The sequence below is a fragment of the Cygnus olor genome, chromosome 16 (genome assembly GCF_009769625.2).
Source record: "Cygnus olor isolate bCygOlo1 chromosome 16, bCygOlo1.pri.v2, whole genome shotgun sequence".
NCBI classification, from domain to species: domain Eukaryota; kingdom Metazoa; phylum Chordata; class Aves; order Anseriformes; family Anatidae; genus Cygnus; species Cygnus olor.
Window position 1 is genome coordinate 7,598,807 of NC_049184.1, and position 15,754 is coordinate 7,614,560.

Genomic DNA, 15,754 nt, shown 5'->3' on the forward strand with positions numbered 1-15,754 from the left:
AGGGCAGCAGGCAGATGGCAGAGCCGGCCCCAAACATTTTCCACCCGCTGGTTTTGCCCATGTCTCAAGAAGGAGCCTGGAACATCACAGGTATCTGTGACACCTCCTTCCCCTGCGACTGAGGGTCCACGTCAAACCATGTAAAATCCACATTAAAAACGACTTTTATTCCATCCTCATGGGGACCCAGCAGCACCCACAACCTCTTCTAAAGCCCTTTCTGAGGGCAGCCACTTGGTGAACCCCGCCCAAAAAAAACAAAAATGGTGATGTGCGTCCTTTAGCTGCTGCCTGCAAAGCCCCCATGGGTGCAAACGGCCTGACGCTTGCGTGGCCACCTCAGGACCCCTGGCACTATCAGGGGCTGAGGTTCTGCTCAGCGCTGGGGACACGTCCTGGCGGTGGGACCCATCCTCCTGCCCCGATAAGAGCATGGTCACACTGCCCCGGCGGTGGCGGCACAGTTCCTGCAGCCCTCGACGTCGTGCCACCTGAGCGCCTTCAGGCACCGCTCTCCTCCTCGTCTCCCCCCCCAGAAGACACCAGCAAGAGAAGCTCACGTGGCGGGTGGGTGTCCTCGGGGTGACGCAAACGGCAGGCAGAAACCAAAGGCTTCTTGCAAATTAGTCGCTTCCCCTCGTGTCAGCCCGGAGGAATTTTTCAAGCACTTGCTTACAGGGACTGCAAGCGGCGCCTGCCGGCACGCGGGCACTCGCCGATGTTTGCCGGAACACGGCGGCTTTTAAGAAGGCACTGAGGAGGTTTTAATTTAATGTTGGTAACTAAGCCGAGAAGAGTTTCCCAAGTAGGTAGAGATTTGTGATCACAGTCAGCACAGGGAGAAACGAGGAGCGGGGAGCAGGCTCCTACGTTAATGTTCCTCCTTTTGGGGATGGTTTCAGGTATTTATTCCCCAAATGCTGACACTCTTCCTTCCCAGGAACTTCAGCTGTTTTCAACACTTTGGCCAGCACTCACGTTATTCACACCGACTTTTGCATTCTCATACTGCCTGGCTCATGATGATAAAGGGACCCAGAGGAACGGGGAAGCTTTTTGGGGCCATGGGGCTGCAGCCCAGCCACGGCCCCAGCACGCAGCCCGGGGACCTGTCGGTGGGTTTGCTGGAGGCTTCCCCCCAAAAGGGTGGGCAGCAGCTTCTCAGCAGCTCCCCTCGCTTGGTGGCCCAGGGGAAGGGGGCTTCCTGGCTCCCTGCACTGCCCACACCATCCCTCTCGCTGGCCCCAGCCCCCGATGGAGGGAATTAGAGAGCGGATCTGGCTGGGAACAGCCCCAGGTTGCTCTCCCAGGGGAAGGGGGGAGGCAAAGGTAAAGCTTTGTCCTAGGAAGGACATTAAAAATCTCGCCTGTGGAAGCACCACGTCTTTGGGTGATGGCCAGCGTGACTAAGCCTCTTCTTCCCCTCTCCTCGCCCCTCTGTCTGCCATGTCAAGACTTTTCAAAACGTACCTTTAGTTTTGCAATGCTTTTGCGCAGGCCATTATTCAGGCTGAGCTGGCCCTGTTTCCTCGCCAAGCGCTCTATTCCCTGCCTGATAAGATAAGCTCCCTGAAGAAAGGTTTTTGGGACCCTGACTCACTGGAGAAACTTCTTCTGTGGGGCAGCCATACCGCCTGTAACACACTTAACTATTTGATGGGCTTATCGCTGAAATTCAAGCGTCCACCCTTCTCGTCCCACCGGAGGACAGCCCCTTATCTAGGAGCAAGGTCATCCCAATCAGGTGCTAAGCGTGGAGAATCTCCCTATCTCCACGCCTTCGGCCTCGCTGCATATTCACAGCCACCCTTGGGCCTGCCCCAAGCCCCCGGCTCCCCCAGCTCGGGGGAAGAAGAAGCGAGCCCAGCCCGGCGGCAGGCTCCTCGCCCAGCCCGAGCCACCGCCAGCGTCCCCAGCCCGGGGGGGTCCCGGTGCCGCAGCCCCCGGCACAGGGCTCAGCCCAGGGCTCGGTGCACGGAGCCAGGGTTTCACGGCTCTGCTGCAGGAGACCCCCGGTGCTTCGCCCGTGGAAGATGCAATCAGAAAAGCCTCTTATGTAATTAGTGCCGCTTCCCCTCTCCCGTATGTTTCCAGTTAGAGCCCCTCGCCCAGTATCAGTGGTGCTGGATGCCGTGCTCAGCTCGGGCCGGACGAGTGTTAAATCCCTGCAGGTGGCCAGCACGCCCCCCCCCATGGCCCCCAGCGTCAGCAAGGCAAGGATTAGTGCCGGGAAGGGCGGGAGGGGACAGGGATGGGTCTGGCTGCCGCTCTGCTGCCATCCCCAGGAGTTCCTGCCAGTGAGTCCCAACTTACACCTCTGCTACCACGGGCAGGATCCGGCCCTAGTTTCAGCTCCTCACATTTCTGCCCACTTGCACCCGGCCTCGCCCCTGGGCAATGCATGCAGCAAGACGCAGCAGCGGCAGGACACCCTCCAGCTGCTTGCAGGCACCCAAAGCAACTCCAAATCCCACACGGGCACTGCTTGCCCCCCTCAAAGGCACCGCTGCTTCCCTTTTTCCAGGCATGTGAGGACCTAACCCCGAGCGGTGCCCACACTGGCACCTCTGGCTACACCAGCTCCACCGGGGTCTATTCCTTGGGCACGGCTAGGACAGGAGGGGCTTCAGGGATGCTTTCCAGCAGCACCTAAACACGGCAGCTGCCAGCCCTGGCTCTGTGCTGGGTTCTCCCTGCCCCAGCCCCCCGGCTGCCCTAGCACCCCCAGCCCCAGCCCGGGCTCCCCGGCACGGGGAGCGTAGGGGCTCCGCGCCCACCCCGCTGCCCCACGCAGCACGGGGGCCCAGCAGGTTAACGGGCTCGGGAAGCTCCTGACAACTGCAAACGATCAACCCCGGGGGGATTTTTTTTTTCCTCCTTTCGGCTCTGGAGTCAATTGTCAGCCCTGCTTTTAAAGACACCCTTGTAGGCAGCCCGGCTATGCTTTTCTGCTTCGGAGGAATTCCTCTAAAACAATAATAGTGACATTGTTCCTCACTTTGCTGGCGGTTTTATAGGGCTCACGTTGGAGAAAGGTGACCATGGCTGCCTTTTGGCCACATGTGTTTACACAAGGAAATGCATGTGGGTTTTGGGGTGGCGCCTGGAGTCAGCAGCCGCTCTCTGTACTCCTGACCCTTACAGAGCTGCTTTCTTGCTTCTGGGTACGTTTACTGCACTCCAGATGTGAGCTGGCTCCAGCAAGGCTGCGGAGCGCCAGGGATCTGGCATCCCCAGACTCATCAGTCCGTGGGGTAGAATGCCATGGTGGTTGTTTTAAAAGCTGTAATGCGTCTTGGTAACACATCATGATTTATTCAGTCCTTGTTTGACAGGGTGCCTTTATCAAAAGCTCATGCGAAGCTGGGCTGCGCGGCGTGCTTGGGCTGCGGCGTGGCTTGCTCGCAGCCGCGGCTCGCTGCAGGTCCTGCCCTACAGCTCAGCACCGGCTCTGCACGGTGTGGGGTGGTATGGGGTGGTGTGGGGTCACCCCCCCCCCCCGCTGCAAGCCCCAGGCATCTGCATCCCGGGCTGAGACGATGGAGACTGGAGACTTTGCCAGGAAGAGCAGTGAAGGTTGCTGTGAAAAAAACAAACCTGAAACACCAGCGGCGTCACCCAGGTGCCCTGGATGATGGGGTGAGCGGGGTGACAGCTCCACACGCCGCTGTGATGCCTCACGGAGCTGGGCTCACTCGCACACTGCTGGCCTGGCTCCAGCTTGCAACAGAGTCAGTTAAAATGTGGGGAGAGAATCAAACCCGGAGTGCGATTGGGGAAAAATAGGGCACGGCTGGGGCTGAGCATGGGTGCCGGGGCAGGCAGGGAGGCGGCAGGGCCGGGGAGCCCCTGCTTGCAGGCAGCCGACATCGTCCCACGAGCTGCCCTTTTGCTAGAAACCACACTCCGTTCCACTTTTATGCCCTTTACCCGAATAAACCACAAAGCACGGTTACGGGGAAGCGGCGCCTGGGACGCACCCGGCAAATTTCCGCGTGCGCAGCCCCGGCAGGGTGCTGCCGGGCAGGGGGCCGGGAGCTGCCCCTGTGGGGACCCCCAGCCCGTGCCGCTGCCTTTGCAGGGCTGTTCTCATGGGCACGGACGGACACAGGAAACTTTAGCCCTGGATTAGGAATGAGCCTTTGGTTTAGAGATATTTATTTGCCTTTTATCATAATGGGAAGAAAGTGAAACAGCAGATAGGAGAGGAAGAAAAAAAAAATCCAATCTGGGTCAGGATCTCACACTGGCTAGTTCACTTCACAGTTTAAGTAAATAGTTCTCATCCCAAAACCCTTCAGGGTCATATAAATGTGCCTCTTTGCATGGAAGAGACTATTTTGATAGTAGCTGGGTGCCTGATGAATTTGCAACTTTCCCAAACTGTCGGTGTCTAGAATGTGACTTGGTTTTTCACAGTGAGATATAAAATCCTATCAATTAATCTAACTTTTATTGCACCTCTGGGGCATGAACGTGATGTTATTTAAACAAATGGTTCCCATTACCTTCAATTATTTTATAAATGTTTTTCAGTGATTTATAGGCTTCTATTAAACGGACAATATACTTCTGTGCTCCTCGAGGGGGTAAACAGTAATCTAAGGACTGGGGCTTGCTGGTCTTTTTTTCTTTCCCTCCTTCCTTTTCCACAGGCACAGGGGGCTGCGGCTTCACATGGGGGGGGCGTGGGGCAGAGCCTGGCCAGACCCCTGCTGGGGGCTGCCTCTGCAATGCCCATCCCTGGGGGTGATGCCCTGGGCCCCCAGCCCCACAACACCCTCATTCTGGTGAAGGACCCTCATGCCCTTGCTGGGACCCCTCTCATTTCTACCCCAAAAACACCCCCGCGCTGTGACAGGTCCGAGCAGGCCTCTGGTTGTTTTTTTTCCCAGCTCAGCCCGGTGCCGTGGCACTCCAGCTGTGCCGACTTCCCCAGCGTCCCAAAGCGACGCATCTGGTCCTCGCAGGGCCATTCATCTGCCTGGGATTACCTGGGATTTGCGGGATTATTCTGTAATACACAAATGATACAGTTCTCCGTGCGTTTGGGAAGGGAAGGGGGGATTCATATTTTGTTCCTCCCAAATATGACTGAAGGAATTTCTCCTGCCTGCAGCATCTCCGGCCTGGCAGAGAAACCCCTGTGGTGCCAAACCATCCGGGACAGTCCCCAACACCAGGCCACCATGGGGACCTGCAGCCCTGAGCCCCGACAGGGCCATGTCGGTGCAGGAGGGCGCACTGTCCTGTGGTCGGGGCGAACCACGGGCCCTCCTGGCAGCAGGGAGCACTTATCTCCGCAGGGGTCACCCGGGGACTTGGTTTGAGGAGCGGTGACCCCGGCTGCCACCCCAGCCCGGACCTCATCCATCTCCCGCGCCCCAGCGCTCCCCTGCTAACCCTCAGCGCCGCACGCTGACAGACAGGACGGCAATTAAGCCCTCGCTCAACTAATTCACTTGAGCCTGTCTACATCTCAAGCAGCTTTGGAGATAGGCTGTGTTTACAGAGCCTGCCGCCGTTTATTATTTTTCGGGGGCGTTGCAAGGAGCGGGGAGAGGGGGGCACACCGCTGTGGGAAGATAAACCCGGCAGAAGGCCCCGCAGAGACAGGCAGCCGTGCGCGGCCACGCAGCCTACCCGCGGCCCTGGGTGCACAAAGCCAGGTGCCTGCACCAAGGACGGCACTCCCTGGGTATACACAGGGCCCTGCGTGTCCCTCCCCATGTCTGACACCCCACACGCTGCTCCAACCCTGCCCGGCAGTGCTGGAGGGGAGCCTGAGCCCTCCAGGCCCCGTGGCCTCCCTCAGGCCGAGCCCCGTCCTGTGGCGGCGTGGCCGCGGCCACCACCCACCATGAGCCCCCTCACAGGGCCGCCACAAGCAGGGACGGAGCCCTGCAAGGCAGCGAGGGCTGAGCTGGTGCAGAAGCAGGCAACAAATACTTGTTTTCCTGACAGACAGACCCACGGCGTCAGGCGCAGGGTAACATTTTTCTAACAGCCAGCCCTGGATTCCTGCCTTGAACTGCAGCCACGAGCCTGCTTAGGATGCCGGGAGACCCGCAGGATTATTTTTCTTGGCAAGCAATGACTCCCTCCAAGTTGTTACACCATTGAAAACAGCTAATAACATTTTACTTAATTAAACAGTGTGAGGCCTAACAATGTAGACCGTCACTTTTTCCCTTGCATTGTATCGCTGCAGCATCCCTGATGGGAATTACGTATCCCCCGGTCGGGATCGTGTGTGCTCGTGAGGGCTGCGAGCACAAAGCCGTGGCCCCCCGTGTTACGTCGGCCGCAGTTCTGTGTGTCCCCACCCGCAAAGCCGACGAAGCACCAGCTGTGCCACTTGTGGCGCAGGCATTTCCCATTAAAAAGGTCAGCAGAGCCGCAGCCTAGAGCTTCTCACCTACCTTCAGCCCTCTGAAGCTTCCATCTCTGCTTGCTCTCTGCCGTTTCCAGATTTTTTGGCTTTTCTCTGATTTAAACCTAGCATATTAATAAAATATCTTTACCTGCCACCTTGGCTTTTCTTCGCTTAAATCGGGTTATGTCTGGAAGACAAAAGCACTGCGTGGAAGTCAGCTCGGAGTGACACAAAGGGGAGTCTTGTCTGAAGCGGCTGGCTGGGAGTCAAAGCAGTGAAACGATAGCTATCTTGGGCTGTTTGCACAGCAGCGACTCTGAAATCATATTTCACTGTGGCAGGAGAGAGTCTTCATCGTGTTTCTTCAGATTTAGGCTTGCGTCTATTTCTTGCTCCAAGGTTATTAAAAACACTCCAACCTGAAACGGTTTCATTGTGTCCACACGTTTGCTGTTTATTATTATAAACAATGGTGTCAGGGCCATTAAAAATAAATTGGAATGGGTAAAAACTGAGTGAGAAGTACAAGGAAACTGAATGATTGAAAACACCCATCTCAGCATCCTGGGCAGAAAGCTCCCTCTTGGAGCAATGCCTTCCTTGCTAGACAGAGGGGAAAAAAATTCTCCGTTTTCTTCTCAGCCACACTGCATCCTCCTCCACCCGGGGACGCAGGGAATGGAAACAGATGGGAGGCCACGTCCCAACCCGTGGCTGAGCAGGTCCGTGCCTGCAGGCACTCGCTCCCGCCGGAGGAACGGGATCTTCCAGGATTTTCCACATGGACATTGCCAGTTACAAGCTGGTCTGACAGACACCGACCAAAAGCCAACACATCTCATGCGAGATGCCTGACTGTCACAAAAGGGTTCGAGCGGTCTCGGAGCACTGCACCTAACCCCAGCAGCAGGCAGCTTTGCTGACAAGCCCGGGGGCAGCTCTTCCCCCCCAGGAGAGAGGGCACTGAGCGCTGTGTCTCCCAGGCACTGCCTAGGCCCCAGCAGCAGCTCCACCGCAGATGTTTGCCTTCACTCACCTCCCTCCTGCTCTAAAATCCCAAACCAGACCTCACCAGAGGCTGGGGAGTGCCTCCTGCACCAAAGCCCCACGGTGGGAATTAGGCTGAGCAACAAAAGCTGCGTACAGACCCCACGGCCGTCCTTCAAAGGGTTACCGGCACCACAGGGCTGCGGCATCGGGGATTAGGAGCAGCCCCAGGAGCAGGCTCCAGGGCTCGGGTTTTGCTTTTCCTCCCGGCAGGAGGCAGAGCCGGGGCGCACAGCGGCCAACAGCACGGGGCTGTGGGATTACCGGGGGCGTGGGGAAGGGCTTTCAAGAATGAAGCCCAAAACCCCACAGTTACGACTGTCAATTAGTGGGGGGCCAGCAGCACACACTTGGGAGTTAAATGGTTGGGAACGAGCTGCTTCCTCACATCCCTCTGTTAAGAGCATCTCAATTACTTGACATTCCTAAAATCTTAGAAAAACAAAACAAGAAAACAGCCAGAGAAGCTACCTTCTGGTCTCATTCACACCAGGACACATCAAAGACACAGGTGTTATTCTACAGAAAAGCTAAAAATTGTTCCAGTGAAGTTAAATGTTAGAATTAAACCCAAAAGCATGGCTGACTACTCCACGAGAAGACGTGAAAGTGTGCATTACAGTGAGGCATGCTGATAAATTCGGGTTTGCCTGCGCGTGTGGGTGGGCACACGGGTAAGCGCTGTGAATGCAGCCAACACAGGGACAGAGAGCTGACATTACTTTGGAACAGGCACTGTGTGCACGGCGTGGACCTTGCAAGGGTCAGTTTTTCTCCCGCACCTAAGAGCGGTCCCTCTGGGATTTATTGGTCTGATCTTGGCAGGCTCCTCCTCTCCTCGCCCCTACCAAGGTCAGCGCTGTAAGTACAGGCAAAAAAACATCCTTTAAGAGTTTGCTGTGCAAGGAGGTGAGACAGGAAAGCGGCCAGGGGGCAGAACCTGAAGCCCAGAGAGGAGCAGGGCATGTTGCTGCTGCCGAGGGGCCCTGGGCATGGAGCAGCAGTCGGGCCGGGAGTGCTCCATCCCGCTCAGCTGCACTGCCCGTGCCTCTGGGACAAGTCCATCACCCGATCTCAAGGGAGGAATCCTACCTGGACTGACCCAGGTGTGCCAGACAGAGCCACAAGGCTTCTCATGATGTTTTACACAAGCTGGTAAATATGTTTGAAAATCGTTTTTCAGTACTGTCAGGTTTTTGGAGCTCCCTCGGTGCCTCCTGCAGCCTAAGGGCTGCCAGGCACTTGGTGGCTGCCGGCAGCGCTGGGTCAAACAGGGCACCCAGGGACAATGCTGTCCTCAGGCTGAAAGTGAACGACAGGGACAAGCCACCGGCCTTCCCCCCACATCTCCTACAGAAAAGACAGCACCACTCTGGAGAAAAGCTTTCCTTCTCGTTAAAGGAGAGGAAGCCGTATCTGCAAGGATGGAGCACTCGGCTCCACCGCCAGCAGTGCCTGCAGTAAGCCAGCACACCCGTGTGCGCCTTCCCCCCGCTCACAGGGTGCGTGGGGTCCATAGGAGCAGCCCCTGCTCCCCACACTGCACGCTGAGCCTCGCGCCCTCCTCACCCTCGTGCCCCCACAGCAGCACGTGGATGCTGCCCCCAGGCAGGCTCCTGTTGCCCCCAGGCCCCAGCCCTTCGCCAAAGCCCCCTCTGACTTCACCCTTCCTAAAGCAGGAACACTGAAACAGCTTTGGAGCAGTTAATCGGCACGTCATCCGCTCCTTCCACTTCTTTGACAAGACCATCAATGCACCAGAGGGCAGAGGAACCGCCAGGGACCCCCAAACCAAAGCCTCCCCTGCTAGGAGGGGCTGGGGCTGCCCCTGAGCCAGGTGTCAAGCTGCCTGCTGGCACGGGCAAGAAGCTGCACGCGTGGCGGCACATTGTTATCAGCACCGCTGCTCTCACCAGCTGAGCTGGTAATCTCATTAAAAACTCGGCTCAGCAATTTCTCCCCGCCATAAATCCACGTCAGTTCACACCCCCTGCAACAGCCGGCTTCAGCCCTTATTAATGAACTCCCACAGCCGCCTCCTCTTCCCAGACCGACACTGGCCCCCAGTCCGTGCCGTGGAGCCCGGGTCAAGCTTGGTGGTTCTCAAGCCCACGACGTTTGGGGGCGTTAGGAGCAGGGTGCAGCAGCCGAACCTCCCGGCAGCAGTGCGGGGCATGCACGGCACCATGTGCTCAGCAGGACCTCAGCCCCACGAAGCCAGCTGAGGATGTGCTGAGGAGCAGCAGGTCGATTTGTCCAGGCCGTATGTCCTGCAGGTGGTCTCCGTGATGAAAACGGGGATGTTCTTTGCAAGGGATAAATCCACGCTTTGATGTTAGCTGAATACTCGTTAATGGGAAGTAGGTGTTAAAACCTACCGCAGCATCGCTGCTTCTCAGGATGTAGGAGAAACCTCCGTTTTCACCTAGGCAACAGCAGGAATCGTTGTTTTGTGCGGGTTAATCTCATAATTTTGCAAGTTTCCTCCAATACACGACTCCCCAGTCCCTCACTCTGTTCCCCTTCCAACTGGCCCACCCAACTGCCAGAGCCGCACCGCACCAAACCAGCACAGCCGCGCAGCGAAGCCGTCCTGCAAGATATGCTCAGAAAGGGGATGGCGAAAGAAATCGTGCTGCGGCGCTCTGCAGCTCCAGAGCTCTCCTTGTCCCCATCTGCGCACGTCTCCTGCCACTCAGGGAGCAGTGACAGGCTCACCGAGTCACCCGAGTGCCACCAGAGGCCCTGCTCTGTGGAAATGAGGCCTGCAGTACCGAGTGCCTGGAGCCCCTCACGCACGCAGCCCCGCTCGCTCAGACCTCGATGGAAGAGCAGGGAAGGGCAGCAGGACGGAGCCGCAGGGCTTTGGTGCCTGGGGAGGCAGCCCGAGCAAGGCAGGGGCCAAACAACCCCGCAGCACAGGGCCCCTCTGCACCTCTGGCAGCAGCGCCTGCCCAGCAGGGAAGGTGGCAGGAGCACATTTCTGCCCTACACAATTCCACTGCTCACAGAGATAACCGATTAACCTGCAGCATGCGAACTGATTGGATGCAACCGTACTGAGAAACTTGTTTAAAACTTCTATTCCCAACCCTTTTTTCTATTATTATTATTACAGGTAATTAAACAGGAAGCGTTCGCCCCATGTAAGAGTGTCAGGGGCTATCAAACTGATGGATTCAACCTGCGGGCCAGGCACAGCCTATGTAAACAACGCCAGACCCTGTCGGAACACACAGAGTTACACCTCCTGCCCAAGCAGGGAATGAAGAAAGCAGAGACCACTTCACAGAGAAGCTGACTGGCGGCGCGACCTGCCCGGGGACACACCGCCTTCGGTAGGAATCCCTCTCCCTGCTGCTCTGCACAGTGCGCCGCCATGACGGGACAGCAGAGCAGGGTTTGAACGACTCGAGAGCAGAGGCTTGGCCTCCTCAGGCTGGGTTTGCTGATGTGCTGGTTTTTTTTTCTGCTTTTCTGTTTGCCCCAACTTCAGGGGCTCCGGCTCAGTGCCCAGCACAGCTAACATCTCCCATGGGTTCCGCAACCCAGTTACAGACACACGAAGTGCTATGGGGTTCATTAGCTCAGCGAGTAGTTGTCTCTGTCAAGTAACTGTCTTCCCCCAGCGAAGCTGCCAGGAGCTGCACAAGAAGCCTAACGTGAACCATTCCGGTGTAAGTATCCAAGTCATTTCTGTTAAACCTCCCTCTTCACACACGCCCGTACCACCAGTGACTTTCAAACCTTGTGTAAGAGAAGCCACCTCCAGTGGGGATCTGAGCTCCCACCGCAGCCCATTGCGAGGAGCTCCGGCAGCAGCCCCAGATCACGGCGACTGCCCAGCACCTCGGGCAGGCACGGGGCGTCTGCCACCTGGGCACAGAGCAGCTTCAAGGCAAGAAGCCAGGAGACCACGGGCAACTGTCATACACGCTGCAGAAACAGAGCCCGAGGCACAAACTCACCCCCAGCTCCAGCCTGCGATGCACTCCCCAGTGAGAAGAGCAGAGGCTGCCTATACAGCCACGCAGCCCTCAGCTCCGGTGGGACCCGGGTTTGGATCAAAATGCTCCTCGCTTTAGGACTAGAGCAGTCCAGGTGCTGGAGAAAAGGCACTGAGACCGGACAGAAGCAGCAGTGACCTGCGAGGGATGTTCCTTTCACATCGACAGGAGTTCACAAGTGGAACTGGGAATATTTCAGGAGAAGAACCACACATTAAAAACTCATTTTTTTAATATATGCAGTAATTAAAAACGTGACCGTACATGCTGGATTTGATCAAATCCTCCCCTCCTGGCAGGCCTACGCAAGGCACAGATGAGCTTAAACCTAGTGGACAGTGACCCTGCAAAGGAGGCAAGCTGAAAGCGGTTTTGTTGTACTGGCGGGGTGAGGGGAAGGGAAGGGACACAGGACCCGGGATTGTGTTTTGCTGGGAAGCATGACGACATCCAGAGAAGGAAGGGAACACTCTAAGCCTTCTGGCCTAAATTATCTGCTAACACAAATAATCAAATTCCAGGGACCACACTGCTCTGGCGCCACCGAAGCGAGGGGGAGGCGCGGCCCCAGCGCTGCGTTAGCAGGTGGCAGCCCGCGTCTGACCCGCGCGGGGTGCTCGAGTGTGATCTACAAAACGCTGATGCTCTCTGAGGAAGCCAGCAGCACTCTCAGTATCGTGGGAAGTTTTTAATGGCTTGCTCAAGGCAAGGCCTCTAAAATGTTTATATTAATGCTTGCATGTTGGATAGCCACTCACTCGCTCTCAGCTGGAAAGCAGTCCAAGCAGCTGAGAAACATCTGGCCGCTAACCTTGGACAACATTTAATCTGGTAGCCCAGGGATTTAAGAGGTCTCTTTGGAGGGAAAGAAGCTTGGCAAATATCTTACTGCGATCTCTGTTCTGCTCAGTTGTTTCCCAAGCCCAGTCACTGCCCCAGCATTACACACACAGGCGCTCTTTATCACGACCCTATTTACATTTGCACAGCGGCCGAGCCCCAGCGATTACAAAAAGCTGTAATTAAGCATTACCCCCAATTTCCAGGAATACTCCTGAAGGTGTGGGCCTGTGTGTGCGTCCTGCTGACACGTGCTCCCCCCTGCTCCGAGGGAAGAGAAGGCAGCTGGTTGTCAATTCACAGCCCCCCTGCTCGCCCCGACACCCTGCCCCAACCCCAGCGCGCTCAGGACCCACGCTGCCAGCCCCGCTGCCTCAACCCCAACCCGCACTAAATCTGCCAGCACTCACACACCCCACAAATCAGCGCCTATCTGCCCCGCAGCCTGCAGCACAAGGCACACAACTCCGCTGTTCTCTGCAGCGTGTATCAGGCAAATTCTGGACAAGGGGGTTTAAAGCAGACGTGTAAAAAGAGAAGGGAAAATGGACTCTTTTCTGAGAAAGACAGCTCAGAAGTCTGCTTCCCTTCGCTTTCCAGAACTCTTGGCTGTTCCTCCCCACCCCAAGAAATTTTGTCTTTGGCTATCCTGACGCTTTCTTTGACGAGTGGAGAGCTAATGAAATAAGACAACATAAAAACATTGAGCAACTGAGAGAGAAAGGGACTTTTAGACAGAATCTGACATTTATTCTCCCCTCTCATTACCCATCACCGTACCGCAAGGCTTTCTAGACAAGTCAGGGCAAAGCCGCCAACAACCTAGCTTGAGAGGCAGAAAATTAGGACAGGACCCACATTTCTGAAAACCCTTTGTAGGCTTTATTTAAAAAGAGATAAGGCTGAAAAAGGCGACAAGATGCTTGACAGATATAAAGTGATGAGAATCTATCTTATCTCCTTATCTTCCAGGTTGTCTTCTGCTCTTTGCTTTTTTGTCACAACAAATGGGGGAGACATGGGCAAAACATAAAGGCACGAACGCAGGGGACATAGCACCCAGAAAGGATGGCTAGGGAGAAGACACTCAATAAAGGCTAAAAAAGTCTCTTTCCTAGCAGAGGCTGAGCATGCTGGCTCTGCTCCAACAAAGCACTTAAGCATGTGCCTAACTTCTATTTGACTTCACTTGGGCCCTTCACAGGCTTAAAAGTTAAGCACCTTCCCCTGCAATCTGCTGCAGCAGGACCAGAGAAAACGAGAAGCTGTTAAGGGACCTGACTCTTAGTCAACAGCAAAGTTAACGGGCTGTTGGATAGCATCCGAGCCAAAGATTAATGCAAGATGGCAATTTCCACTGACTGAGGAAAACTCTAAGCCATCAGAGAAAACTTCTTAAATTTGAATTAGTAAGTTAAAAAAAAAAGATATTAAGAATATCATCACATTTCTTCACCGTCTTTGAGCTTGAGGTAGGTAGAGCTTGAAGCAGGCACATATTTACAGGTACGTGTAGAACTGGAACTCCCTTGTTTCAGTGCAAGCAAACGCCAGCTTAAAAAAAAAAACAAACTGAATTCCCTGTGTTGTTCCTTGGTGTAGGAAACACTGTCCTGGAGGTTAAGCACCAACCTCAAACGCCTAATGGCCAATTACTGCAAACAGCACGGTAAGCCACAAACAGCACCTACAACTCTAGGCAAGACACTACAAAGACTGATATTTGGAAAGGGAGTGAGAGCACATCTCAACGCTTCTTACACTGTCAAGGACTCCTGAAAAAGTCTCTGGCTTCTGTTTCCCTTGCTAAAATTGGCATAACTTAACGCTGCATCTGCCTGGTACTTCCAGAGGGAGCTCTGGTATCGCAGCTCTTAAGTACAGCTAAGATAAAGCATTCAGGCTAGCCTGTTCTTTGGTCAGGCTGTTTGCCCAAGAATTAGGGGCACGACTACATTCAGCTCTGCGTGCACTGGCTGCTTTTCCTGCTGTGCTGCTGTTTGTCCCTGTATGAATTCCCCAGGTTGAAACTCAGACAGCACTGGCATCGTACAGAGCAGCTGCTGACACTTTTTGGCTTAAAAGTTGTTACTCTAAATGACGATGAAAGAAACCTAAAATTTAAGTACAAAGCACTATAGGCTAAGAGTTCAGAAAAGGCATATTTAAGCACATGCTCCCAAAAAACACAAAGAGTTTAACTGTAGCAAAGCAAGAAGCAAGCACCGGTCAGTCTTTATTAACAAGTAAAACCTCACTGCACTGCTGGTCTTCCCCTAATGCCTGTGCAGTAAGAAAGTCACGTTAAACAGGCTTTTAAAACTGAAATTGATTCAGGATAAGTATGAAAAGCGGTTCCCACAAGAGGAGTTACCATTTAAATGAAGCAGCCCTTGCACCTTGCTTGGACCAAAGCGTTGCAAAGCCTGCTAGCTCCCTCTACCGTCCCCACGCCTGCAGCCGAGCCAAACACCCTCACGACCGCCGCCAGCACTGCGGGTGAGGTTTTATGGACGTGTCCGGGGCGTTTGCTACCACGACGCCTTGTGCAACCCCTCCGAGGCAGCAGCAGGAGCAGTCAGGTGGCAAGGTCCAGCTCAAACCACAGCCTCTTCCCTGAGCAACGCTTCAGTCACTTCCAGCAGTACCGGCTCCAGGGAACAGCACCTATTTTATGGCCGATGCACTTACTTATTACCTCTTTGTATCTTTTCCTTCAGACACACCAGTTCAGCACATAAACCGAGGATCAGCAAGGATCAGCTAAGAACCTGTCTTTACACTGCCACAGGTGGAATAAATACAGCGAAGAGGTGGGTTCATTCCCCGCCTTCATTTCTGAAGCATGAGCCAGCACCCAGAATCCCATGGTGGCTGCAGGATGACTGGTCCCTTCCACTATGCAAGGTGTAGGCCACACACGCTGACAAAGCTACAACATGTGGACTCAATGGCAGCTGACCCTTAGTGTGTTATTTTTCCAAACTGTCCCTACTTAGAGTGGAATATCAGTGCACTGGAGTACCGGCGTGTTCAAAGAGTACAGTTCCTAGGTAAGAAAATGTACAGCGAACCATTCTTTTTTTTTTTTTTTTTTTTTTTAAGTACAGCTCAAGTTTGTACGACAAATTGTGTTAACACAGGACTCTTGCTAGCACAGATCCCAGAGAAGTGTGGTTCGGGTCAAACTTGCAGCTTGCAAAGCAAATCAGATGGTTTCAAGGCTTTAGAACCATTACTTGAAGTACAAAGGTTGGGGAAGCACCCAACATGCACCAACCACGTCCTCCTGAACAGGACAGGGGTGTTCTTACAACAGCTCTGTACAACAGAGACACCCAATAACCACACTGTAATGATCGAGCATTGTTCCAGTTCCCATTTAACATCTTTCGATACCAAGCTATTTCAAAGAAACACACGCACACGATGCTGACAAATATTAGTCTCATTGTCTTCACAGATACCCTCTGAGCTACCACAC